This window comes from Mus musculus, chromosome 16, assembly GCF_000001635.26.
Source record: "Mus musculus strain C57BL/6J chromosome 16, GRCm38.p6 C57BL/6J".
Classification (NCBI taxonomy): domain Eukaryota; kingdom Metazoa; phylum Chordata; class Mammalia; order Rodentia; family Muridae; genus Mus; species Mus musculus.
In genome coordinates, this window is record NC_000082.6 from 76134995 (window position 1) to 76159829 (window position 24835).

Consider the following 24835-nt stretch of genomic DNA (forward strand, 5'->3'; position numbering starts at 1 on the left):
TAAAACAGCCTGCTGTTTTTAACCGTCAAAGCCAATTCTGTCTTCCAGTGAAAGACCCCCGACGTGGGTAGTCAATCAATCTGAGGAGACCCTCTCAAGGACCAGCGAGACCACGATTCGGATGCAAACAGCAAGAGGCTTTATTGGGAACACGGGTACCCGGGCGACGCAGTCTATCGGAGGACTGGCGCGCCGAGTGTGGAGTTTTTACCCTTTTTATAGGGCTGGGGCTGGGGAGCAAAAAGCGCGGTTACAGAAGCGAGAAGCGAGCTGGTTGGTTAGTTCGAATAAGGCTTGGGGTATTTCTCGGTCATTTGGGGAAACTGAGGTGGGACTTTTTAGTTTTAAACAATGTCTATTTTTAAGAAATGGGTATGGGAGGGGTACGAGGAAAGGGTCTAATGAAGGTTTAACAATGGGCACACACCTGGTCAGAACATTGGCAGATACACAGGTTCAAGGAGTGGCCAGAGCACTGTGCACCTCTATTTTTTTAAATCAGTGAAGCTAGTTCTGCTAACACTGACGTCTGAGAGCCATCTGTTCTTGGCCCTGAGCCGGGGCCCAGGTGCTTGACCACCGATATTTGGCCCCTGTCCCAGTATTATTCAGCCTTAATCTTTAACTGTTAATCTTTAACTGAACTTTCTTGTAACTTTTGAGAACTCAGCTCTGGTACTTTTTCATGCCTTGCAAAATGGCGTTACTGCAGCTAGCTTGCTAAGCCTGATGGTGGGGTCTTTCATTCCCCCCTCTTTCTGGAAACTGAATAAAATCTTTTATTCACGTGATTCCACTTTTTCTGGATCTATTGATTTGAGTTGGTGATACTGTTGGGTCAAAACCAGGGCCTGCACTACCGAAATTCTGTCTTTTACAAACTGGACCAAGCGGTTGAGAATACAGGGTCCGAAGAGTAGGATTAATAAAAGTATTATTAAGGGGCCCATAATGGTGGATATTAAGGTCGTGAACCATGGGGACCTGTTAAACAGTCCCTCAAACCACCCTTGTCCTGATTCGAACAATTTTTGTCTCTGGTTCAACCTTTCTCTTAGCTTTGCCATGTTATCTCTTACTACGCCAGTGTGGTCTGCGTAGAAACAGCATTCTTCTTTTAGGGCAGCACATAAACCTCCTTCTTTTAGGAACAGTAGATCTAATCCCCTCCGGTTCTGTAGGACCACCTCAGACAACGAGGTCAGAGACTTTTCTAGGGCACTGACTGACTTTTTTAAAGCCCCAAGGTCTGTATGTATGGCTGCCTGGAGCTGCTCGAATTGTTTGGTGGCCACTAGGGCTGTAGTCCCGGTTCCTACTCCTGCAGCTATGCCGCCCATAGTAAGTCCTCCCAACAGCAGGGCCAGAGTTAATGACACCGGCTCTCTTTTATATTTGGTTTTTCTCTCAAACTGGCCATAAACATAACCAGGGGAGTGGTAGGTCACCTTTGGCCAGAGCTCAACCAGGACACAGTAATCGGTGGTGAGGTCGAGTACAGTGGTAGATAGGCAGGGAGTGAGCCCGGTGTTGCAAGCCCAAATGGTCCCGGCGGGAGCAGCCAGATAGTAGGACCCGTCGCTCGTCTTCTGGGTGGTATTACACAGGGCCTGATGGGTTTTGGGAACTGCTCCTACGCAGAGTCCCTGTCCGGTCACTTTGGACAGGGTCAGCTTGTGTTGGGAGGCCACGGAACAGTTAGCTGGGGCAGAGGTATGGTTGGAATAAGTACCTAGGACGGCAACCCCTTCGTAGTAGGGGGGTCCCGCTACCAGACACAACCAGCACTCTTGGGTTTTGTCAGGACTGGTGAGGTTGAGAGCTTGGTAGGCTCCATCTACCAGGTTTAGCAGCCTGTCTCCCGTCCCAGGTTGTTGAGAAGGTGGGGCAGTCTCAGGGACTATAGAGGCTGCGCCTGGAGGAGGAGGCTGAGGAGGCCTGGGGAGCATGATCTGCACGGGTCGGGAGGGGGGTAACTGGTCAGTGATCACGGGATTAGGCCCAATGGGGACGCGGGGCCCTATATTGAGGACCTGGCGGGTCAAAGAGAACCGGGTCACCGGGTCGGTCCCTGTGGATCGGTACAGTCTTAGTCCCCATACTTTGGGGCCATCCCAGCTGGCCTTTTTGCCCGCGTCAGTGAATTCCAGGACTAGGGGATTGCATCGACCCCCCGGTGTGGCGCCCTTGATGTCACTGGAGACCGCTGAGGAATCATAACAGGGGCCCTGATTCCGAGGGGTGTTTCCTCGCTTAAGGGAAATTAGGTCCCATGATGATGATGGCTTCCAGTATGCCTGTCCAGTGGTCTCACAGCCCCATTTGCCACAGTAGCCCTCTCTCGGCCCTCCACACCCTGTTGGTACAGTATGCCCGGGGCAAACATAGAAGTCAAATGTTCTTGCCCTTTTTCTTCCCCCGGGAGTGCGACACCCGAGTCCAGTCTCATCCCAGTCGTCCCCTATTAAATCGCACAAGTCAAAGTACAGTTTAGGAAAGGCATCGGTCATTGTCCCCAGGAGGGAGGTAGCATTAGCTGTTTGTCCTGTCATTAAGTTGGTAACTCTCTAAGTAACATTGAAGACCTGATGAGGGCTGTCATGTTGTACTGATACTCCTGCCCTTATTAAGATCCCCAGGACTATTAGGGGGCCCCACGGGTTAATCTTATCTTTAAGGGGTTTTGAGAACGCTGGACCTTCCATGTCGGTCCTGATGCTGTTCCGGCCGGAGGGGTTGTCGCCGCTTTTATGTGAGCGGCGTGGATCCACGCAGCGATGCCGTCTACTTTGAGAGCGGTGGGGGTGGTCAGCAGGACGGTGTAGGGTCCTTTCCAGCGAGGTTCCAAGTTTTTAGTCTGGTGCCGGCGTACCCACACGGTGTCGCCGACACGGAAGGGGTGTGGTATCACTGGCTGGTCTAGCTGGTCCTGATAGGCAGCGGCCAGTGGCTTCCAGACCTCTCGTTGTACTGCTTGGAGGGCCTGTAAGTGAGCTTGGAGAGAGGGGCTATTAGTAAACTTTGACATTTCAGGATCATGGAAATTAACAAGGGGCGGGGGCGCCCCATACAGGATTTCATACGGAGTGAGTCCATGGGGGCCTGGAGTGTTGCGGGCTCGGTAGAGGGCTAAGGGAAGTAGGAGTACCCAGTCTCTAGTGCCAGTTGCAAGCGTTAATTTGGTCAAAGTCTCCTTGATTGTCCTATTCATTCTTTCTACCTGACCTGAACTCTGGGGTCTGTAAGCACAATGTAGTTTTCAATCAATCCCCAGTAGCTTGGCCACCGACTGACTTACCTGGGAGACGAAGGCAGGCCCATTATCAGTCCCCAACACTTGGGGCATTCCAAACCTTGGAAATATTTTTTCCAGAAGTTTCTTGGTCACTATTTTGGCAGTCTCATGTTTGGTTGGGAAGGCTTCAACCCAGCCAGAGAACGTGTCCACGAATACCAGGAGATACTTGTACCCATACAGTCCGGGCTTCACTTTAGTAAAGTCAATTTCCCAATGGGTGCCTGGTCGATGTCCTCTTACTCGTGTTCCGGCCCTGATCTTAGTCTTACTGGCATTTACTTGGACACAGGCTTGGCATGATTCCGCCACCTCGTGGAGGATCTTATCTTTATTTAGCATGTAATAGGGGCTTTCTTTTCTGTCTAGAAGTGCCCTCATCTTCTGATAGCTAAGGTGGGTGAGCTGGTGAAGGAAGTCTAATAATTTAAAGGTGAACTGGTCAGGCATCACAGGTTTACCTTGCAGGACCCAATATTTTTTCTCTCTATCATATGTGGCTCCCAACTCTTGTAGGTTCTTTATATCTGTCTCAGTATAATGGAAGAAGTCTGGAGTGTACGGGGTTGAGGTCTCTATGAGAAGTGAGGAGGTCTTTGTGTCAGTCCCCATGGCTGCTTCCCGGGCTGCCTGGTCCGCCATTCGGTTGCCTTTAGCTTCAGCACTATTGCCTTTCTGATGTCCTGGGCAGTGAATTATACTGAGTCTTTTGGGCAGAAAGAGAGCTTTCAGTAAGGCCAAGATTTCGCCCTTGTTCTTGATCTCTTTGCCTTCTGAGGTGAGTAACCCACGTCTCCTATATATTTTTTTATGGACATGGGCGGTAGCAAAGGCATAGCGGCTATCAGTATAAACATTTAGCTTCTTACCTTCTGCCATCTTTAGGGCCTGGGTGAGTGCTATTAGTTCAGCTCGCTGGGCGGATGTCCCGGCTGGCAACGCCTTGGCCCAGATTACCTCGGTCTCGGTGGTCACCGCTGCTCCAGCCCTACGTTGTCCCTCTTGCAGGAAGCTGCTTCCATCTGTATACCAGGTGTGGTCGGCGTCTGGGAGGGGCTGGTCCGTGAGGTCTGGTCTGGTTCCGTGTGTCTCGGCCAAGATCTCGAGGCAGTCATGGTGAGGCTCTTTCCCCGGTAGGGGGAGCAACGTAGCCGGGTTTAGGGCTACCACCGGTCCGAACTGGACCCGGTCCGTATCTAGGAGCATCGCCTGATAGTGGGTCATGCGGGCGTTGGATAGCCAGCGGTCAGGGGGTTGCTTGACTAGTGCCTCTACTGCATGGGGGGCCAGGATGACTAGCGGCTGTCCCATGGTTAGCTTGCCTGCATCTTTTGTCAGAACGGCAATGGCTGCTACCATCCGTAGGCAAGGGGGCCACCCAGCTGCCACTGGGTCTAGCTTTTTGGACAGGTAGGCCACCGACCGACGCCAAGGTCCCAGTTTTTGCGTTAGGACGCCTTTGGCGTAGCCCTGCTTCTCGTCGACAAAGAGTTCAAAGGGCTTAGTCAAATCTGGCAATCCCAGGGCTGGGGCAGTTAGAAGAGCCTGTTTGATTTCTTGATAGGCCTTTTGCTGGTCTGGGCCCCAATTAAACAGAGTCCCCGTTTTGGTGAGAGGGTACAAGGGGGCTGCCATTTCTGCAAACCCAGGGATCCAGAGGCGACAGAAGCCTGCCGTCCCTAGGAACTCCCTTAGTTGTCGAGGGGTCTTCGGAGTAGGCTGCCCCATCACAGTCTCTTTTCTGGCCTCAGTCAGCCATCTCTGACCCTCTTTTAGAAGATACCCCAGATACTTGACCTGTTTCTGGCAAATTTGGGCTTTCTTGGCCGAGGCCCGATACCCGAGGTTCCCTAGGGTTTGTAACAGGGCCCGAGTACCTTGTTGGCAGTCTAGCTCAGAAGTGGCGGCCAGCAGTAAGTCATCCACGTACTGTAGCAGGATCAAGTCTGGGTGCTGGATCCGGAAGTCTGCTAGGTCTCTGTGCAGTGCCTCATCAAACAGGGTGGGACTGTTTTTGAAACCCTGTGGGAGTCTGGTCCAGGTCAATTGTCCTGAGATTCCCATCTCTGGATCTCTCCACTCAAAGGCGAAGAGAGGCTGACTGGTGGGGTGGAGTCTCAGGCAGAAAAAGGCATCCTTTAAATCAAGCACAGTGTACCACTGGTGGGACGGTGGGAGCCCGCTCAAGAGGTTGTAAGGGTTGGGCACGGTGGGGTGGATGTCTTCCACCCGCTTGTTGACTTCTCTCAGATCCTGGACAGGCCTATAATCATTAGTCCCTGGTTTCTTAACGGGTAGCAGGGGCGTGTTCCAGGGGGACTGGCAGGGTACCAGTATTCCCTGGTCCAACAGTCTCTGTATGTGGGGCTTGATCCCCAGTCTGGCTTCTTGTGACATGGGGTATTGTTTTATGGACACGGGGGTAGAGGTTGCCTTCAGAGGTATGATCAGAGGAGCTTGGCGAACTGCCAGTCCCATGCCCCCGGTTTCCGCCCAGACCTGGGGAAAATCAGAAAGCCAGGTGGACCCTAGAGAAACATCCGGCTCTTTTGAGGTCTCATGTAGCTGATACTCATCTTCTATGTTTAGGGTCAGCACTTGCAGGGGCAGTCCCATTGGTCCCATAACCTGAGCTCCTGATCCCTCGAAGTGGATTTGGGCTTTTAGTTTAGTCAGCAAGTCTCTTCCTAGCAGAGGATAGGGGCAGTCTGGTACATGGAGGAAAGAGTGGGTGACCTTACCGGTAGCTAGATGTACTTTGCGATCCGTGGTCCAGCGATACCGCTTTCCTCCAGTAGCCCCTTGGACCCAGGCAGCCTTGTCACTTAGGGGTCCAGGATTTTGGGTCAGCACGGAGTGTTGGGCCCCAGTATCTACCAGGAAGGTGACGGGTTGCCCCCCGACTTTGAGGGTTATCCTGGGTTCAGGGGGGGGCTCCTGACCCTGACCTCCCTAGTCACCTAAGGTTAGGAGGGAGGTCTGGGGCCTCAGTCCTCGGGGCCCTCGTGGCTTCTTTGGGCAGTCCTTAGCCCAGTGTCCCTTTTCTTTGCAGTAGGCGCATTGGTCCTTATCAAGTTGGGGCCTCCTCCGCTCTCCCCCCTGTCTATCCTGTCTCTGACCAATAACTACAGTGGCCAAGAGCTTGCTCATCTCTCTATGTCTTCTGCGGTCCCTTTCTTTCTCTCTCTGCTCATCCTCTGCCCTACGGCGTTCTTCTTTTTCCTCTGTTTCTCTCTTGATACGTTCCTCTCTTTCTTCCGGGGTTTCTCGCTTATTAAAGATCTTTTCAGCTTCCCTCACTAAGTCTCCTAAGGTCTTGCTCTTTAAATCTTCTAACCGCTCTAACTTTCGCCCGATATCCGGGGCAGACTGCCAGATGAATGACATAGACACATTGGTTTCTTGCCCTGGGTCCTCAGGGTCATAAGGAGTGTACCTGCGATAGGCCTCTTTGAGTCTCTCTAAAAAGGCTGAGGGAGACTCATTAGGTCCCTGGGTTATCCCTTTTACCTTGGCCAAATTGGTGGGACTTCTGCCCGCGTTCTGGAGACCCGCTAAGAGCAACTGGCGATAGAGGACTAGGTGGTTCCTACCTTCTGTAGTGGTGTAATCCCAACCGGGGCGTTCAAGGGGAAAAGCAGCATTGACTTCATTAGGCAACTGAGTGGGGCGTCCATCATTGCCCCGGACTGCCTTTCTAGCCTCTAGGAGCACCCGCTGCTTTTCTTCTCCGGTCAGCAGGGTCCCCAACAACTGCTGACAGTCGTCCCAGGTGGGCTGGTGGGTGATGAGGACGGACTCAATCAAGGCCGTCAATTTACCTGGATCTTCAGAAAAGGAAGGGTTATTATTTTTCCAATTGTATAAATCCGAAGAGGAAAACGGCCAATACTGAAGCTGGCCATCTCCCCCCATGCGGAGTGGAAATGCCTGGGAGGTGGTGGAGTCCACTGCGGGAGGGTCTCTCCTTCCCCGCAGTCGAGACACCATGGGAGAAGGGGGGGAAACCTCGGAGGTGGTGGCCGCCTCTTCTTCGTCGTTCTCCCTGGCAGAGGAGGAGGGTTGTGCTCTGTACGGCGGGGGGTCCTCTGTGAGAAGGTCAATGAGGGGTCCGCCGCTATCAGGGAGAACCTGGGGCTTAGGAGGTTTGGACTTTATAGAGGGGGTAAGGGCAGGGTAAAGGGCAGATCGGGACGGAGGTTGCGCAGAAGGACCGGGCGGGAGGACGGGAGCTGTCGGCAAGGGAGGAAGTTTAGGAGACACAAACGGTTTGACCCACGGAGGGGGGTCATAGGCAAGTGCCTCCCAGGTGACGATATATGGGACCTGATCTGGGTGTCCGTGGGGACCAGGACAAAACACTCTAGACTTAACCTGAGAGATAATACTTAAATTGAAAGTACCATCCTGAGGCCATCCCACATTGAAAGTTGGCCATTCAGCGGAACAGAAGGTAATCCAGCGCCTCTTCCTGACATCCACAGACTGGTTGGATGCAATGCGCTGGACATCTCCCCAGTGCTGCAAGGTTAAACTCAGAGGGGTAGTTACGGTCTGTCCCATGATCTCGAAAACACTTAAAGACAGAAGAAAACTAACGAAGAACAAAAGAACAACAAACAAGTCAGACGCGCGGCGCGGCTTCGGCGTAAAACCGAAAGCAAAAATTCAGACGGGGGCGGGAAGTGTCTCTGTCTCTCGTCCCCCAACAAAGCCACGTACAGTGGCGGAGCTCCAAAAAGTCCGACTCGGGTAGGTTAACTGATACAGAATGGGCCACAAAACGGGCCCCCGAGGCCGCTGGGACGTCTCCCAGGGGCTGCGGCCGGGAATACGAACTCGTCAGTTCTTCCGCGGAACCGCCAGATACAGATCTAGTTAGCTAACTAGTACAGACGCAGGCGCAAACATTGGATGCCGGCACAAACACGCACGAAGACAGAGACAGACACGAAACGACCGCTGGCCAGCTTACCTCCCGGCGGGGGGGTCGGTGGTCCCTGGGCAGGGGTCTCCAAATCTCGGTGGAACCTCCAAATGAAAGACCCCCGACGTGGGTAGTCAATCAATCTGAGGAGACCCTCTCAAGGACCAGCGAGACCACGATTCGGATGCAAACAGCAAGAGGCTTTATTGGGAACACGGGTACCCGGGCGACGCAGTCTATCGGAGGACTGGCGCGCCGAGTGTGGAGTTTTTACCCTTTTTATAGGGCTGGGGCTGGGGAGCAAAAAGCGCGGTTACAGAAGCGAGAAGCGAGCTGGTTGGTTAGTTCGAATAAGGCTTGGGGTATTTCTCGGTCATTTGGGGAAACTGAGGTGGGACTTTTTAGTTTTAAACAATGTCTATTTTTAAGAAATGGGTATGGGAGGGGTACGAGGAAAGGGTCTAATGAAGGTTTAACAATGGGCACACACCTGGTCAGAACATTGGCAGATACACAGGTTCAAGGAGTGGCCAGAGCACTGTGCACCTCTATTTTTTTAAATCAGTGAAGCTAGTTCTGCTAACACTGACGTCTGAGAGCCATCTGTTCTTGGCCCTGAGCCGGGGCCCAGGTGCTTGACCACCGATATTTGGCCCCTGTCCCAGTATTATTCAGCCTTAATCTTTAACTGTTAATCTTTAACTGAACTTTCTTGTAACTTTTGAGAACTCAGCTCTGGTACTTTTTCATGCCTTGCAAAATGGCGTTACTGCAGCTAGCTTGCTAAGCCTGATGGTGGGGTCTTTCACCAGAACAATCTATCATTTGATAGTTTATTAGACTAAATGATGAAGTGCATTCTTAAGCACCAAGAAAACAGTGTCATAAAATAGAGTGGCGGTGTCAACCCACAGCATAATCTTCCTCTAGCAGTTAAGGTTAATTAGAGAGACTCATCCTTCCAAACACAAATCCACGAGACGGAAGAGGACTCCAGCAGTCACTAGAGAGGTGTCAAGAACACTAATCTATACTGCACTGATTGACTTTTGACAATGAAGTAAATAATCCAAGGTCACCCAGCACAACAAAGAACAATTATAATCTTCAAGTGTAAATTATTTATAACAAGAGTAAAAATTACATTTAGATTATTTTTTCAGGTATTTATTGACCTAAGTTCTCAAAGCCAAGTTCAAAGAATCTTCATATATATGCTATTATAGAGTATACTTGTAGTACCTTATCTTTATGAAAGAGCTCAATAATCTTGAAAATTTGATGAGATGATTTACAAATAATTTTAATGGCAAAATGATAGTTGAAAATATTCTTCTTAACTATACCTTTGTTTAATATTTTAATTCTTTCATTTATGCATATAATGTTTTCTCATCCACCTTTCAGTGTCTTAGCTTGAGTTCCTCTTCTATTTACCTAACACTTTTTCTGCATAACTTCATGTTCTTCGTTTTAAAACCCATTGAGTAATTTAGTGCTGCTGTGTAGGCATAGGTGTATGACCATCTACTAAAACATATGTGGCCTCTCTCAGAACACATCCTCAGGAAAAACTGACTCTCATTCTACCAACAGCCTCAACTACCAATGCCCCCTCAGAAAAATGTAGGGCTGAACCCATACATGGATTTGTAGACAAAAAGACAAATGTAAGTAACAGAGCAATAGGTAGGACCTAAATGTTGTGTAAGGTGGTACCCTCCTTGTGCTGCTCCTCCTTGTGCCAGAGACAACTTTCTCTGTTGTGTCAGTCTCCTACATGAGGACTGGTGTGGTCTGATACATTTGTTCTTATTGATGTCTTCATCACTAGGCTGCAAAGTGGATAGCGTTCCAATCAGTGACCTCTTCATTAACTTCAATGCCATGATTTACATGTTCCACTCTGATTTCCTCCACAGCAGGACCAATGGTACAGACAATGCTGAGACTAAGAGGTATCATAAATAGGAAGGTCATATCCATCTTCCAAGAGTGATATCTCACCATCAACATAGGGGGTGATATCTTACCATCAACAAAAGGGGTGCTACTGAGTATATTGTAGATTCTACCAATATCTTCACCACCATGGAGAAGGCCAGGGTCCACTTGAGGGGTGGAGCCAAGTGGCTCATCCTCTCTGTATCTTCTCCTGATACCCCTATGTTTGTGATGGGTGTAAACCACTAATAAATATCACCAGCACAGCTTCTTGTACCATCAACTATCAGGCCCCACTGGCCAACACCCTGTGTGACAACTTCAGCATTTTTATGACTGCCATAGACCTTCATAGGGAAGACCATAGGCATTCCCTTTAGGAAGGTCATTCCTCTAAGAATGCAAAGTTCACTGGCATGAGTTTTCACATTCCTGCCACTAATATGTTTTTTATGGGTATGACATGCTGGCTGGAGAAAGGTAGAAAATACAATGATCTCCAAAGTGTCACATGAAGCGTACATCACTAGAGACCCTGAAAGGGGAATTCTGGGTATTCTGAAAACCAGAAAACATGAGTAGGTATTTTTCAAAAGACATACAACTGGGCAAAAGTTATATGAAAAAAATACTAAATATCACTAATCATCAAGGAGATATATATCAAAATGTCTACTTGGTCCCTTCTTCCACTGAAAAAACCTGAAAGAATAATAATTTGAGAGGTGAACATTGGCAAGCATGGAAAGTGTGTCTGTGATGATAAGGAGTCTCTCCGGCGAGGACACACATGGGTTCTTCTGCAACATAGCTTTAATGCATCTCGAGAGAAAGATGATCAGCTTCTGGGGGAGGAGGCCCAGAACACAGGAAACTCGGTCCTTAAATAGACCACAAGAGCAGGTGGAGACGTATTTCACCCTGACTGGTTGCTTACCATCAGCCCAGATGATGCCACGGGACAGGCAGGGCACAAGGAATGGAAAAATACCCCAGCACATGCACAGACTATTTGTTTACCAGTTAGAACACCGGATATCAGCGTCATCTTGTAATGGCAATTGCAAAGGCGGCTCCTCACAGGAAAGGAAATTCTTACACTGTTGATGGGGATGTCAATTAATATAACCATTGTATAAAGGAGCCTAAAAACAAAAATATGACCACCATGTAGTTCAGGAATCCTATTACGAAGTATGGATTTAGAGAAAATGCATCATTATATCAAAGACATTTTACAAGTGCAAGTTTATTGCAATACTATGAAAAATAGCCTATAAGTGTCCATTAACTGACTAATATATAATGAAAATGTGATGGGTATGCATAATACAATGTTATTTGGCCATTAAAATTGAAATTTAGTCAGGTGTGGTGTCAGTAGACGTTAGCAAACCATACACAGAAACGTAAGAATCACATCTTCTCACGCAAGCTTCTCCTAAGAACTCTCACAGAAACTTGAGAGGAGAACTGTTAGTTACTAGAAACTGGGAACTATAAAGAGGAGGGATGTTATGTTATAAAATAAAATTCTATCCACTCTATTTTACCAAAGAGGACTCAGGAACCAGATGCTGGGGTGAAAAACCTACTAGCTCAGAGAGGCAGAGAAAGCATCCAGTTGACCTTCCCGTACTGACACACCAGAAGGAAAAAGCCCCTCCTCCTCCTCCATGCTGTTTTAAATACCTTTAACTCAATGTCCCTCCTTCCTACTTCCTATGTTCAATCCCTGCCAACTGGTTGCTTTTCTTCACTCCTTGAAAGCCCTTTGGATTAAATGTGTGACTGTGGAAATGGACATTGATAACCTCATTTAGAAACATGATAGTTTCACATAATATATTAATTTTATATAATTGTCTAAGGATGTGATATATCATATATGTACTGTAATATATGCTTTATATGTTATGTAAATATTTATATAAGGACTGAGCAGAAGGGTTTTGCAACCCCATAGGAAAAACAACAATATCAACCAAACCAACCAGACCCCCCTCCCAAAGCTCCCAGGGATTAAAACACCAACCAAAGAGTACACATGGAGGGACCCATGGCTCCAGCCATATATATGTAGCAGAGGATGGCCTTGTCAGGCATCAATGGGAGGAGAGGTCCTTGGTCCTGTAAAGGCTCCATGCCCCAGTGTAGGGTAATGCCAGGGTGGGGAGGTGGGAGTGGGTGGGTGGGTGGGTGGGTGCTTGAGTACCCTCATAGAAGCAGGGGGAGCGAGAGGGGATAGTAGTATTCCTAGGGGTGTGGGGGACTAGGAAAGGGGATAACATTTGAAATGTAAATAAAGAAAATATCTAATTTAAAAGAGAGAGAGAGAGAGAGAGAGAGAGAAAGAGAGAAAGAAGACCAAACACAGGAGGTCTTTCACCACCACAGATATGAGCAGCAGCACGCACGTCAGTAATCATATACACAGACCAAGCACTGTATTTTGAAATATCTTATGAATCAATGATCAAGTTAAACAGCAGAGAACTTTAATGTGTTGCTATGAATTAAGGCCAGAACCTTGTATCCCTAAACAAGGTGTCAACTACCAAGTTATATATCTCCAGCCCTAAATTATCTTTTAAATTTCATAACATGAAAACAAGAACATATCAAAATGTATATCTAGATGCTATAAAAAAAAGGTTAAAAGGAAGTGCGTGGTACAAAATATATATGTTAGAAAAAGAAATGTGTAATCTTTAATTAGAAGAGAACATGACCTCACACCTTTTTCTGTTCCCTCAGAGAGAATTTTCTTTAAGAAAGATATATATGTCCAAAAAATGGATTTCCCAAGCACATGCAAGGGCATTTTGAAGCCAAACACTGTAATCAATTAAAATGCTTTCCTAGAATCTCTGATCACCAGCCAAGCATCCAATTTAGGAACGACCACTTTAAGCATTAAACACAACTGCTTCCAATAGCATTTAACCTCCTTCCTTGGAAAGCAAGCATGCATGCTTCGAAACCAATTCACTCCTCCTTTCTTTCCTTACAGAGTAAGAAGAAGCAGGTAACCCAGAAAGAAATTAGATTCGTATGTAGATCATAGAAATCATAAGGTTATGGTCGTGAAAAGAGTGTCTCTGCCTTAGAGCAGCAAGTGTTCTAAGCAGAGGTTCCCAGTCTATGGGTTGCGTCCCCTCTGGGCATGGGATGATCTTCTCACAGGGCTTACCCGTGACCATCAGAAAACACAAATACTTAGATTACAATTCATAACAGTAGCACAATTACAGTTAGAAAGTAGCAACAAAAATAATTTTACGGTTGGAGTCACCACGACATGAGGAACTGTATTAAATATAGGGTCATAGCATGAGGGACAACATCAGGGACGTTGAGACCCACTGTTCTAGAATGCTAAGGTTAAAGGGGCTGCAAGGCCACAGGAGTTTGGAAACCAAACATAGGGCCCCAAACTAACCAAGGCAAGCTGCTGACGTAAGGCCGTCATCTCAGGAATGACAATGAGTGATCACAGTTGAAATTTTTTTAATTTTTAAAATAAGTGATTAATGGCACACCCCTTATCTCAATCTCCACTTTAACATATATTACTTCGATGTTTTTACTTATTTTCGTGTGTCTAATTGGTGTCCATAAATCTCTTGTATAAGTCCTCAAGTCCATGCTTCCTAGGCAATTGACACACATGGTCTGGAATTTTTTGGTTGGTTGGTTGGTTTTGGTTTTGGATTTGTTTGTTTGTTTGTTTATCTGGTTTATTAGAGCTTCCAGAACTTTCTCTAAGTCTTGCATGGAATGGACTTTAAAATCCCAGTCCCACTTTTCCCAAACTTTCTAAACATACAGTAAAGACCTAAGATGAGCTCACCACTGATTTGTGAGATTCATTTTTCTTTGTAGTTAGCAGAGAAAATGCAGAGGTCCTCACTGGAGGCCCGTGTGCTAAAATGTCACTGTGCAGAGTTTGTGGAGTGGCCTTTAAGGGATGCACAATCACCAGAGGACTTTTACAAATGGTACAGGCTGTTGCCTGCCTCTTCAAGAGTCAAACTTAATTCCTGAGAAACTGATTGGAAGAGGCAATAATAGCTTCAGAAGGTCTCAGAATGGATTGTAATTCACACAAACACAATGTTGACGGTACACATGCATGCAGACACAAACACACGTACACAACACACACACACACACACAAATACTCTTAGGAACCAATTACCTAACTTCTTCTCACTGCCTCCCCTATTCTTCTCTCCCCTTCTAGGCTGGTTACACATGCACACTGACACACACTTGTGTGTGCAGTGCATGTGCACACGCACAGACAAGCATCATGACAGCATTGGTCTTGAAGAGGAAAGACAGCAGGAAGAGAGCTGCAGTTCACACGAGCTCACCTTAGCAAGCTCATCCATCTGACTGACAAAGCTATGATGAAAGCTGAGGCCAATCCGAACTTTCTTTACTATTCTCTCAGGAAGCTGCACTGCTAGGCATGATCTATTTAGGCTGGGTTCATGTAAATTTCCCCCATTCTGCGGTAATTCCTCCTCACCAAGCATCCAGTGTTACTGTCACACACCAACATGACTGAGTCAGGTCCGACTCATCATGTTGACTTCCTGTGAAATGAAACAGCCTTCCCAGGACATTAAATGAGTGATTTACAAAGCCCAATGCTGGCAAATGCTCCCTGGAAGACGTCATTTCAGTTCATTCAAAGCCAGTGTCTGCCCATAATTGTCTTTTGTGTAGTCTCTTAGTCAATTATAGACATTAGACGAGTGTACTGAGTCTGTTCACAGTTTCCTTTCATATTCACATATTGTGAAGGAGACACACACACTCATAACACACACTCTATCTCACGCACACACATGTAACTTATCATGCTCCCCTGTTCACTGAAATAAGGATTTTGCTGAAATTACTCATTCTTTACAACTATACCACACCCTTCTCTGTGTGTCTGTGTATGTAAATGTGTGGTCTATGCACAAATATATTCATGTTGATGTTTGTGAACCTATGAAGAAGGTACTGTATGTTGATCTCTCACTCTTCTTCCCTTGAGACAGGGTTTCTTGCTGAACCTACAGATAGGCTGGTGGCCAGCGAGTCTCAGTGGTCTTCCTGTTTCTATCTTCCTCCCACAGACTTAAAATTATGGGTACATGTGATTTCTCACCTCTTTAAGTGGGTGCTAGAGACGTGAACTCAGGTCTTCACACTTGAGTAGCAAGCACTTCTCTATACAAGCCATCTCCCTAGCTCGATTACTTTATCTTTAAATAGAATAAATATATTCTTCCTAGGTTGTTTGGGACAATAACTTCTAACCTTGCTACTTTTTCCATCAAAAATCAACATTCTTCTCCATTGCTCGGCACCCACAGTTCTTGAAAACAATAATGTAAAAAAAACGTGATGGTCTAGGGCATGCTAGGAGAGATAGCCGGAATCCCTGACATCTGCCATTTGGTTCTTGATGGGTAATCCTTGTGAATCTGATAATCTACAAAGGCTAAGAGGATTGAAAGAAATCTAAAATAGTTTGCAAGTGTTCATCAGAATGACTGGTACATTTTTTGAAGGTCAAGGAAAAGCCCTATGACAGCAAGTACCGTTTTCCCAAGCCCTGAATTAGTATCAACAGTATTCAATTAACACACAACAATCATGGTGGGGGAATAGCAGACTGAAATGTGTAGTAAATCCTCAGTCATCTAAATTCGTTTGCTAAGGACTTTGGGATAATCCAGCAAAAAGCTAAGCTGAACTGCAACTCTGTACTCTGAATGAGGATTGAAATGTAAATATGTCTAAAATAACAATCTGCATAAAATGAATGTAAAGCAAGCATTTTCTAATAACACCAACAAATTCACCCAGAGAAGTGACTGGTAAAAAGCAGATACAATAAGAGAGAAAAGGAGTTGACTCGGAGAGAAAGGAGGAGAACGGGTGTAGTTTTCTGGGTCTGTTCCCTCTACATTTTATTTGGGGATTTCATCCAGGGGCAAACAGGGCTTGCACTTGCTCCACAGTGAGACTGTACTCCGTGCTACAGCGTTAACATGATGTGCGGATAGTTGAAATAGTTAAAGCATAGCTCCAAATTCAAAACCGTGCCACCGAGCTCAGCTTGGGTGCTGTGCCTTATTGCAGAGTAGAAAATATGCACTCTTACAAACTCTATTATAGTTCATTTCTACCCACCGCATGCAATGTGAAAAACCGGAGGACACAGCCTGTAAACAGACAGACAGTGAGAACTGAATCTGTAAATCTCTGGACAAGTTCCCAATTTACCCGGGATCTTCCTTTTTCCATGTTTCAAACACTGTCAACAATGGTAATTATATCATAGTACCCTTGAGAATTATATATGACTTATTTTGTGTGTGTGTGTGTGTGTGTGTGCGCGCGCGCGCGCGCGTGTGTGTAAAATCATATGTGTATGTATCTATAAATAAAGTACGTTAAATAGTCCCTGACATAAAGCAAACATTTAGTAAATGTCTGCTAATATTTTTGTAGTGATATAACACAAGAAGGCTGAACAGACTTGTATTATGCATAAAGAAGGAATTTTCTATTTTAAAAACTATATAAAATAATGTTTGTAATTAGAAAAGAAATATGGAAAAGAATTTACAAAGAGTTTAAAGAACATCTCCTCTGCGTGTAAATTTTCAGAAGACTCCTTTTTTCACCGTGTAGTGATTATCCAGCATGGAAATAGTATTTTTTTTTAAATCCGTGTCCTCCAAGCAGACAGCCACGTAGACTAGCAGCCTTCGCTGGCTTTCATTTGCAGATGATTAATGGGCAAGAAATTTAATTGTTATTTATTTTTAAAATTTAATGACAATATGAATAATTTAGCTTTTGCTATACATACAAAAAATGCAATATTAAAATTGCAATGTACCTAGCCTCTCCCAATTTTGTGAAGTCTATCGAATGAATTCATCTCAGGAAATATTTATGCAGAGTGTGAAGGAACACCAAGCATGATGAGGTGCGACTGCTGCCTCTGAAGTCAACCCGTACTATGAAGAAGAACCCCTTCAATAGAGTCATGGCAGACAGTCCTTGACTTTACAAGGATGGACCTATTTTTTTTTTCTACTTTTACTTTTACAGTGATTGGATAATACTCAACAGATATTCCTACCTTGAATTTTGAATTATCTCTAGACTAGGAGTATACGTCATGATATCTCCTGGGAGCCAGCTAGTGGCCATAGCCACAACTTCCAATTAGCCTTTCAGTTCCTAAAATTACTCTAGTAGTGTTCACGGTAGCCAGTGCTTTTGTAAGACAAATCTTCAATGTGTTACATGACATATTCAATGTTCTATTATAAGATGCAGTTTCAGTCAGATGATTTTTGCCCAGTGTTTAGGCTAGGTAACATATGTGTTCTGGACACATTTAAGGTTGCCTGGAATAAGCAGTGGTGCTCAGCAGTTTGCTTACATTTAATCATGTGTGTGTGTGTGTGTGTGTGTGTGTGTGTGTGTGTGTGTGTACATGTGTGTGCATGTGTGTATGTCTCCATGTATGTGTGTGTGTCTGTGTGTTTGCATGTCTGTATGCATGTGTATGTGTCTACATGTATGTGTAGGTGTGAGTATCCATGTTCTTATAATGTTTGCACATGGAAGGCACAAAGGCTTATGGATGTGCATGGAAATGTGTGCATGGGGAGGCTCATAGCTAATGCTAGAAATCTTCCTCAATCCATCTTTGGCTTATTTTTTGAGAAGAGGACTCTGTCTGAACCCAGAGCTCACCTGCATGAATAGACTTGCTGGCAGGACTCCCCAGAGCTGAGGTTCCAGACTGGAACAAAAACCTCATCTAGCTTTTGTACGCTGCCGATCTATATTCAGGTCTTCAACAATTTCCACAACAAAGCCATCTCTCCAAGCCCTAAAAGTGTTGGTTTTTTTTTTTAAATACAATATTTTTATTAACTCCTTGAAAATTTCATACAATGGAGTTTTACTTTTTGAGAACTGTATGCACAAGTCACCCCCACCCCTTATCACCTTACTTCCATATTCTCCCTCCCAAACTGATGAGTTCTTTTGAAATTATTACTGCCATATATATAGACACACATATAATACAATGTTATATACAAATACATACATGTTACATTTGTACGTATATGTACTATACATCATGTACATGTATATACATTTATATATACAACCTACTGTGTCCATTCACTTTTGCTCACATGTACATGTGTCCATGGCTAACCACCTGGAATTCAACAGCTTATGTGATGACTCATCACTGGAAAGAACTGATTCTCTTCTCAGCAACCATCTGTTGCCCACAGCTCTGCATCAAGGGGTCCGACTTTGTGGAATTTCTTCCACTCACATTAGCATATCAACTGATAATTGTCATCCCATCTCAGCCAGTCTTATTCAGTCATGGGTGCATGTTTCCTAGGATATAATATCTAGCAACAAGCATCTGGATCCATCAGCTCTTACAACATCTTCCCCCTCTCCTGGAGTGTCTGGTCCCTCAGTCTTAGGGGTAGTGGCTGTATCATTTGGCATTAGACCCGTCACAGACCCTTATTCTCTGCATTTCAGCCATCCTGGATCTCTGTCAGAGTCGCCATCTGTTGCAAAAAAGGAGCTTCTTTGACAAAGGTGAAAGCATCATCCATCTACGGGTAAAGAACGGCACTTAGAATACAATTAGAAGTTGTAGTAGTTTAGGAAAATGGCAGCAGTAGTTGGTCGTCCTCTCAGCTGTGACCTCACCAGCATGGGCAGCTGGTCAGATCTACCATACCAGACATGAATTTATTCCCACTGAGTGAGCCTTACGTCCAATTAGACAGCTCTTAATTACTCCCAAGATACAAAATCCACTATTTATACAGTAGCGATATTTTGCCTACATTTTTAGACAATAATTATTTTTTCAGTTTACAATGTTATCTCAATATAAATGCATCATAAGGCAAGGGGGGCCTGTAATCCTTCTCTTTAAATTATCTTGAGGGGACTAGCCTTCCTTCGAACCAACACTGCTTGCTATCTATATCCCAAATTTCCTACAACTGTTGACACTATTCACAGGGGTACACAGCAGGGGATAAGGCCATTTCTCTACTAATCTTTTAAGCAATTTCTCCTACATGCCTTGGCAGGAAGCCTGTAACAGTTTGAACAGACTTGTATACAATATGTGCAGCGCAGCCAAAACTCATTAAGTGCCTTTGTCTCATGCATCTTGAGAAACACGATATCGCACCCCTGATGGGCCGTGCCTCGGAAATGTTATGTTAACATTAAAATCACCAGAAAACATTCATTTATTAGTCAGGTTACATCTCTCAGCAGTGTTCAGACAATGTTCTTGGGGGGGGGGGGGTGATCTGCCGATCACCAAGTATAAATGAAATGCCAGTGAGTTTTCCAGGTCCTTCAATCACAGGTTATGAAATACTCTAGGAAAAAGAAAAAAAAAGCTTAGTAATGAATTTGGGACAGAATAAACTTGATAATTGCACTTAACACAAGTTTTACCTTCTTTCTAGCCAAGAGTCTCACAACACTCTCATTTATGGATTACTTTATTACAGAGAATGTAGGCAAGATATTGCTATCTCCTTTTTCTTCAGTCCACTGTGAGTCCATATTTTACTTGGCCTACGGTGCTAATATTCCACATTCGAACTTCTGCATGGGTCAGGCTACTCCTAGAACACCTTCCTTCTCTAAAATACAGCCAGCTAACAGCCATTTCCCTCTTTTTCTGCTTGATGCATCACTTCTGAGTAACCAGAAGGAAAGTTGACCTTGGCTTAACCCCCTCTGTTAAACACTGTTATCTCCTCCTTCATACCACAGAATGCCATTATGTAAATTTGCATGTAAAATTATACTTTCTTTTCTATGCCACATTATAACCCCCAATGCTATGAGGTTGTTTGACTGACGTGGCCGACATTTTAGAACATCACTAAACACAAAAACTCATTCATTAATTATCATGAAATAAATATAATAGCCTAGTGAAGTGAAATACCAAAAAGTTATGTTCCTCTAATGGATTGATCCACCGAGTAATCCATTATTCATTTTATATTTGTACCTGAGACATTGCTTGACTAGCAAGTGAGCTGTCCTTTATTCTTCAATGACAAAATCAAATAAACTACTGGACAATTGGAGCAATAAGGCAAAATTGATCTTTACGGCTGACCAAAAAAACCTCTAAATCAACAAAAAATAGTTCAATTTAGTCACTGGGTGTGGGCAAGGCCGGCACACTCAGGGCAAGGTTCAATTGCTTTTGATCTAACAATCAAAAGGTGATTTCCCCTCCTTTGGCCATTTGCTGAATTCTAAATTCAGATATGCTCCTTTAACTCGGTATTGAAAATTATGTTAAAGCAGTAACAATAGTAATGTAGTATTTATTGACTTATAAAATAATTCTAATTAAAATACACTGACAATGTGCCAAATGCTATTGGATATGTTTGTAATAGATAGTAGACTAAGGTACAAAACTGTATTTTGCTAATACAAAGTTCCTTTATTTCAAGCAGTACCAGAAGAAAAAATACTGCTCACTGATTTGCCAATAAGCAATATTAAAGGAGAAGGCAAATAGAATGATCTATCTAAACAGCAGAGCTCATCATTCAGTAGAATCCATAAGAACAGCAGGTCACATCCTCCGGCCGCTATTTTTAAAGACCTGAAAATAATAGTACTCTAAGCTCAGCCTTATTCAGATTCCAGAGCTGATGATTGGGTGTGACCAGAGACAAACGAAGCCTTGGAACAATTTCCCAGGAGTCCCATTCACATGGGGATATGGTAGCCCCGCAACTTTTTTTTGTTTACAAAATTGTTTTTTATAGACGCAATAAAGATCAAAATATAAAAGCCCACATGAATACTTGTCCACTCTATTTCTGAAAAAAAAAAAAAAGAGTAACAAAGCTAGACAAAATAATCTAATAAAAATCCTGCAGAAAAGACAGCCTGGCTAGCAGTCTGTGATAGAATACCATCCAAGACTGCTGATAAGGACAGGGCTAAGGATTGATTTTGAAGTTAGACAGTGCAAGGCCAAAGTCTAGCTTCTTGCCTTCCAGCCACGTTATTAGAGAGTGGCTTAAGCCTTCCTAGTTCCTTTCTTTCACCGTGATCAGGGATCAGAATAGTACCTACTTCAAAAGATTCCCTGCAAAGGACATATGCATCTGTGACATAGCAGTGAGCACCTGGGAACTCATCATTTTTATTATTATTACTGGTGACTTTTCTTGTACCCAGTGCGTTTTCGTTTTCTTAAAGCTCCACCAAGTGAATTTACGTGTGTTCGTTTGCATGCTTTCCTGTCACCCTCGTAGAATGACTCTTACTGCACTAGTACATTCTTTTCAAAGAAGCAACATTTAATGGTTATCAAATTATTATTATTGTTATTATTATTATTCATGGTCAGCTTCCCAGGATTTAGAACCACCTAGATGACATAACTCTGGAAAGGCCTTTAAGAAACTTCATTTTGCAACACATGGAGACATGGAGACCTCAACAAAATGCAAGTTGTGTCTCAGTGGCTACAACGGCAGTGGATACAAAGCATTCCCACAGATAAGGCTCAGCCAACATTGTGGAAAAGAAGCAGGATTGATTGATTGATTGATTGTCAGAGCCAGAGGATCAGGGAGTTTCCTGTGAGATGCTGTCCCAGTAAGATCATAAGTTACACCCATGAAGTCTCACCAACACCACTGACCAAATGGGAGCTGAAGAAAACAGTTACAGCAATGCATATGCAAAACTAGACAGGTAAAGGATCAGAAGGCCTTACCTCTACAGAAAGAACTTTAGGTAACTGAGGAAAGCCAGGAGTAAGGAAGGCAGTCGTCGTCCCCCCCACCCACCCTCCCCTCCCCAGGAAGAGCACACCAATTGATTGTTCAGTGACAAACATTCAGCCTTGAACTCATATGTACATGTGCATACATAATGAACAGGTTCGATTTAGAACTATATACAAATATGCATGCAATGACAATTAGTGAAAAGGAGAATGGAGAATGGTATATGGGAAGGTCTGGGAGAAGGCTAAGGGAGAGATGTTGCAATTCAGTTACAATCCTAAAAATAACGCCAAGACATTTCTGGAGATGTTTGGTTGAGGAGGGAAATTCTACCTGAATGGGGGTGGAACTGTGTCTCAGGCAGAGATCTCTACGTGAATAAAACGGAAGGAGGAGAAAGAGACACAGTACTCATCTTTCTCTGTTCCCTGACTGTGGATAAGATGCGAGCAAACACCTCCCTCCCCTCCTGGGACTGCCTTAATCCCGGCTCCACCACGGACCTCCAAACCCTGAGCCAACCGAAATCCTTCCTGAATGCTTCTTTAAAAAAATAATAATAATTATTATTCTATTTATTTACATTCCAGTCGTTGCCTTCCCTCCTGGTACCCTCCTCACAGCTTTTTTTTTTTTCAGGCATCTTCTCACAACAGGAAATATAAGATAGCCACACCCCACCCCAAATCTCATGAGTCCTTGGAGTGAAAATTGATCTTCAACGGAATCTTAATTTTTTTTTTTTACAATATTCAAAGATACCATGACAATAACTTTGAAAGTTAATTATAAAAGATAGTGGTGGCAGTTGTCTGAAATAAGTGCCAAGCAAAGGTCACCGCAGCCTACACAGGGCTACGCATAAGCCACTCCATCGCTAATTTGAGTAAATAGGGCTAGCCGCGTTTGTATGCAAATTGGGCAGAGAACATATTTGCGAGTAGTTTTATGGCTGCATTACCCATTCTACTGTTGCCTATCAAGGCAGCATAGTCTTTATAATCAGCCCATAAGACCGGCCTTTGCTGTAGAAAGCAATTGTCAGGAACAGAGAGCAACGTTAGAGGTTACCCACTCTGCTAGGCAGTTCATTTACTAAGGACACATGAGCTTTAAAATCACCCAATGCGGACTCGGGGACCTGGGTTACAATGCTGTAAATGTCCCAGTCACGGACTGTAAAATGGATAAGGAGGAATGTCCTGGAAACAAATATATTTTGAGGGGGGAAAAGAAGATTAAAAAACAAAAAACGAACAAACAAAAAACATCCTTCAAGCATTCTGCTGGAGTAGTTCACTTTGTGAGGACTCCCAGGATGCACTGCGCAAGGCTACAGCGATGCAGTGATAGCCCTTTAAAGAAGCCTTTTCTAGCGCTCCCTAAGGGAAAAAATCACTGGCGGCAGGTGTTAGGAGGCATATTCTTTTTTTGTCACTTCTGGTTACTATTTATATACATTTAATGCTGCGTATTAGAGCAGTGGATCTCAACCTTCCAAATGCCGCAACTCAGTACTGTTCCTCACTTTGTGGTGACCTCCAACCATAAATTATTTCTGTTGCTTGTTCATAACTGTAAATTTGCTACTGTTATGGACTGTAATGTAAATAGGCGATATTTCTGATAGTCTTCGGCGAGCCTGTAAAAAGGTCATTTGACCCCCTCCTGTGGGGGTCGGGACCCACAGGTTGAGAACCTCTGTGCTACGGCCTACTGTATTGAGATATCCAATATGGTGTGATTAGGGAGTATTGGTTGGGAAAATCCAGTTTCCTTCAGTAATAGTTCTGCCGCATCCAAAGCTTCAGACCTCCTGGGGATCAAACTGTTCTTATAGCCATGGATAAACTTTTTACTTGGTGTCTTTTCAGTTAGCCGTTCTCAACAACAGAACCATGTTTCCTTATTTCTGATTATATCCTATTGTGAAATAGTTTATCTGGAAATAACTGTATTGAAAGAAATAGCTGACCAAGGAAAAACATATTTTCCCTATCATACTATTCAATATTTTTCTCATAAGGAAATGGATAGATTTGTTTATTTTTCTCATGGAAGAGACTTTTCATAAAAAAAAAAATATTTTAGACATGCAGAAGGTACTATTTTTCAAATGGATATCTGCAAAGGTGTTGCAGCACCTGTCTGGAAAAAGCTGTTTCAGGTTTTGCAGGCTCTTTGTATACCTATTTTGAAGAGGAATTCAACATATGACCTACGGTCAGAATCATTTTAGCTAAGTAGAGATAGACAGACAGCCCTTGAAAGAAATCTCTATATAACTTGTGTGGAGCATGGTGTGTGGTGATGTGTGTGTGTGTGTGTGTGTGTGTGTGTGTGTGTGTGAGAGAGAGAGAGAGAGAGAGAGAGAGAGAGAGAGGGAGAGAGAGAGACCTATGGAGGCCAGAGGTCAACCTAGGGTATTGTATAATCACTGTCACGTTGTTGTTTGAAAGAGTCACTGGACAAGCCTTGCTTGACAGAGAGTCCCAGCGATCTCTTTCTCTCTGCTTCCCTTTGCTGGCATTACAAAGATATTCCACAAGGCTCACCTTCCATGTGCCTGGGCCAAGCACTATTGGGGATAGGCATGAAGACTGTGCTGCACATTCGACACATATGTGCTACAGGGCCTTGCTTCAGCCCCTTGTATGCTCTTTGGTTGGTGGCTCAATCTCAGAGAGCTCCCAGGGCTCCAGGTTAGCTGACTCTGATGGTCTTCCTGTGGCGTTCTCTTACTTTTCAGGGCCTCTGATACTTCCCCCCAACTCTTCTATAAATGTCCCCGAGCTC

At 44.6% G+C, this 24835-nt stretch overlaps 1 long non-coding RNA gene across 1 annotated transcript in view; it reads left to right on the forward strand.

Annotated features, from left to right (window-relative positions):
• 4930578N18Rik (RIKEN cDNA 4930578N18 gene) overlaps positions 1–21092 on the forward strand; it is a 33474-nt gene extending 12382 nt beyond the window's left edge. The window contains exons 2-3 of the long non-coding RNA NR_040575.1: positions 18774–18856; positions 20747–21092. This is a non-coding gene — a long non-coding RNA (RIKEN cDNA 4930578N18 gene). The remainder of the gene's footprint in view (positions 1–18773; positions 18857–20746) is intronic.
• The last annotated feature ends 3743 nt before the right edge of the window (positions 21093–24835 follow it).